The sequence below is a fragment of the Monodelphis domestica genome, chromosome 8 (genome assembly GCF_027887165.1).
Source record: "Monodelphis domestica isolate mMonDom1 chromosome 8, mMonDom1.pri, whole genome shotgun sequence".
NCBI classification, from domain to species: Eukaryota; Metazoa; Chordata; class Mammalia; order Didelphimorphia; family Didelphidae; genus Monodelphis; species Monodelphis domestica.
Window position 1 is genome coordinate 153598623 of NC_077234.1, and position 4019 is coordinate 153602641.

The window sequence follows — 4019 nt, forward strand, 5'->3', positions numbered from 1 at the left end:
AAAACCCAGAAAAACCTCTGTACAGATTATGAAGAGTTAAAAATACAAGAAATCCATGTTGAAGCTACTAGCCTTCACAGGAAAAATCATTCCCACCTACTGGATGAGATTATAATATATCACAGGTTAACTAAGCCACTTAGGCACCTCCCTTCCTCTTGGTATGAGACTATAACAGTGTAACAGAACTGTCTCCATTATGTCTTACCCATTTTTACTTGCAGCCAAGAACTAAAAAAATAAAAATCACTTCAGGTATCTCATCCATTACATTTACAATAAATGCAGAGATGAAAGAAAACAACAAGGCCATTGAACTTTACTTCAACTACAAATAGACACTTAACTCTTATTACAAACAACTCAGAGGCAGGTGAATGAATGATCAGAGGCAGGGATGCTAGCAGATATCTGAAAATCATGTCTAAATACCCATTAAAGTCAATTTAAATTATTAGACAGTTAAATTCTCCAAAACCATTATAGAAGTTGAAACCAATGTGATGGAGTCCATCCATCAACATTTAACAACATCCAACAACAATTAACAAAGGCAAAAAAAACAAAAAAAATGCTGTTTATGAGCCTTTTACAAAGATATTCTTCAGTACAATAATAGTCATAGGGGAGGCACAAATAAAGACAATATAATAGAATATTTCAATTATAATTTATGACATAGTTAACAGTAAATTACATACATCTTGTATTTAGAATTGAATTACAGAGACTTCTTCATTCCGGGGAGGGGAACAAACTAAAACAGTTAACATCAAGAAGGCAATTGGGTCTGAAAAGGCTTAAAATTCCACCTACAGACTCTTTGAGGTTCCTTTCCCTCCCAAGTACCATCAGTCATCACAATTCCTTTGCCTACACCTCTGGGGTGTCCCATGCTGAGGGAGGGTTCCCACATTGAATACAGGTGTTGGGGTGTGAGTTTTGATTACCTTCATCTGAATAGCTATTCCTCCTAGTAATATCATTATTCCTGAAACTTCTATTCCTATTTTCCTGATTATTCTTCTTACAATTCATAATCATATGATGAGCCTTTCCACAAAGGTAACATGTTAGTGGTTGTTTTGTAGATTCTTGTAAGGGAACTATGATCTCTCCTTGTTTTACTTTCACAACTGTTTCAGTTAATTCTTAATTTCCTTCCTCAGTGTCTCTAATAAAGTAGCATTCTCCTTATCCTTTTCACCCTGTTTAGAAGTTAATTCCTTTCTTTCCTTCCTTAATTCTTCCACTAAATCAGAGTTCTCCTTCTCCTTTTCCTTATGTTCCTCAAAAGCATGAATTGCCACTCTCTTTAATTCTTCAATGTCCATAGTAGGCCAATTTGCACAGCCAATAATAAAATAATTCCTAACTGCTTTACAACTGTTTTTCACAAATTGCATTCTGATTTGGCTAAGGTCCCATTCTCTATTCAGATGAAGCTCAAAATATCTTCCTCCGAGCTCTATAAGTCTATCCATAAATTGGGCGGGGTTTTTTGCTATCTTCTTGCTTAAGATTTTCAAATTTAGTCTATGTACTAGGCCTATCAGAACAGGCTCTCATACCTTTTATCAATATATTTCTAACCTGGCATAGTTGTAAGTAATCTTGCTCTGAATTTTGGTCCCATTTGGGATCTTCAGTTGGCCAATGAGCTGTTCCCTTGCCTTGGGCCTGATTAATGAGAGAAAGAATCTTATTCCTTTCCCTTTATGTTATCAAGGCCTGTAGCAAATCTTCTACATCAAGCCATGTGGGATTATATGTGCAAAAAATGCTTTCAAACGTATTTATCACCACCATAGGCTCAGCTTCATATGGAGGTTTGTTTTTCTTTTATTTGAATCTCTCAATGTCCTGTAGAGAAAAAGGTGTATGATGTCTAATGTTTACCAAATCTCCATGGATGTTATATTTAGGGACAACTCTTAGAGGGGAAAGACCTTTATGTGAATCACCTGTGGAAACTGCTGCTTGGCCTGTGTTCGTTCTGGATTTCAATGAAGTGGGTTGTAGTGAGACTGGTAGAGGAAAGGGGTGGGGTAGTGGAATGGAACTGGTCATCAGGTAGGGGGGCAGAGCAAAAGGGTCAGGGGAGGGGCTAGTGGTGGGATGGAGAGGAAGGGGGATGGGACCAGGTATGGGGTGGAGAGGAAGGGGGGTGGGACTGGATATGGGGTGCAGATGAGTAGGATGGGTGAAGTCTAGAGGGGTCACAGTAAGGTGGGTAGGAAGGAGGGAACAGAAAAGCATTGGAGTAGGGATGGTGTGGGTAGGGATAGGGGAGATGGGTGGGCAAAGCAGGGTAGAGAGGTTTATTGGGAGGAAAGGGGATGGGAGGAGTGGGGGATGAGTGAGGTCTGACAGGGAGAGGAGCTGAGGGGTTCAAGTTCTGGTTTTGGTCAGTATAAGGAGAAACCTCCTCACGGGCCAGGTGGGATGACAGAGCACGTTTCTTGCTTTCTGAAGGAGTTAAGCTAACATGCTTTGGTTCCAAAGAAAGAATGGTTTCCTCACTGGAGGGAATGGTTGAGTCATCAACATGATATGCCCATAAGTACAAGTATTTATAATCTTTGGACTTTTTGTTTTTAGTGGCTAACTTCAAATCTTTTAAGATTCAGAAGTCAAAAGAGCCATATTTTGGCTGGGTAAAATATATGTCCATCTATACCTTACAAAGTTTTCTAGCTTCTTTCTTTGTCATCCAATTCTCCTTAGAAAAATTTGGATCATTCCAGCAATGTAGAAATTTATGCAACGGTGAATCAGAAGGAATTGTTCCTGATTTCCTTTGATGTGTTTCAGTATTTCCCATATTGTCTAGTCTGTATGTCCTATTTAAGCTAGTGTGAGTATTGCTAAATTAGCAGCTTAAACAATGAAAAGTTCCTAAAACATAAAAATATGCGGACACAAAATTCTTCAATGTTATTGTGGAAGGTAATAAGAGAAGGTTTAAAACAAAAAGGTAATGTAAAGATACAGTAATTGTTCCACAGTAATAGTATCAATAATGAATGTGTATTTAGTGTAATAATTATTACTAATAATTATCTATATGCATTTATTATAATTATTAATATTTAATAAGACACACTCATTATATTTATTATTATTATTAATAAACAACCATAAACCATAAACAAGTATCAATAGTCAATAATAACCATTAGTAGTTAATAATAATGACTAATGATATATATTAAAATTAATAATTATTTATATTGATATTATTATTAATACTATTGTGTTCTAAAATTATTCCTTAATATTGCATGTAATTAATTTGATTTAATGTTGGCTTTGTTCAAATTTAGAAATTTGGTTTCAATTTAAATTCAATATTGTTAATATTTCCTATTAATAATCCTTTTATTTAAATTTATTTAATCTAATAGCATTATTTTAGACCACTAGTAGCAGTAGCAAAGGATATCTTTTCTATTTTCCTGCAGTTTTAATTCTCAACAGTAGATGGCGCTATAAATGTGTGTAGAGTAGAAGACACCTGTGGGTAGACCTATCTAAGCAGCAGTCAGATAAAGAGAAAGGAAAAAAAAATGTCTTTTAATATGCTAAAGAAAGGCAAGCAGTCTTTCAGGAAACCTTTGAGTAGCTTTTAATATGCAAATGAAGGCAGGCACTCCCAAGGAAAATGTGACTTTAGAAATTCTAAAGAAGACAGGCAGTCTACAAGCAAAGTTTGAGGGTGAGGGGAGGGAAAGAGAAAAATGCAGTTTCAAGAAACAAATATTTTCTCTTAACCTGGGTTTAAGGAATGTTTGAGGGGTGGAGGGAGAAGGGAAAGAAAAATGGAGTTAAATCCCTTTCCCTGGAACAGCCATGTGTTTTCAAAGTTGGGGGGGGCAGGGAGTTTCTAACCTTAGTGCACAGCCTGGAAGGACCCCCAGGATTAATTTAATGAGTGACTCTGAGCAGGTCCCTGATGCAGAAGCTTATGGAGAAAAATCAGGCAGACAATGGGCTGATGAAGACCCTTTTGCTCCTAG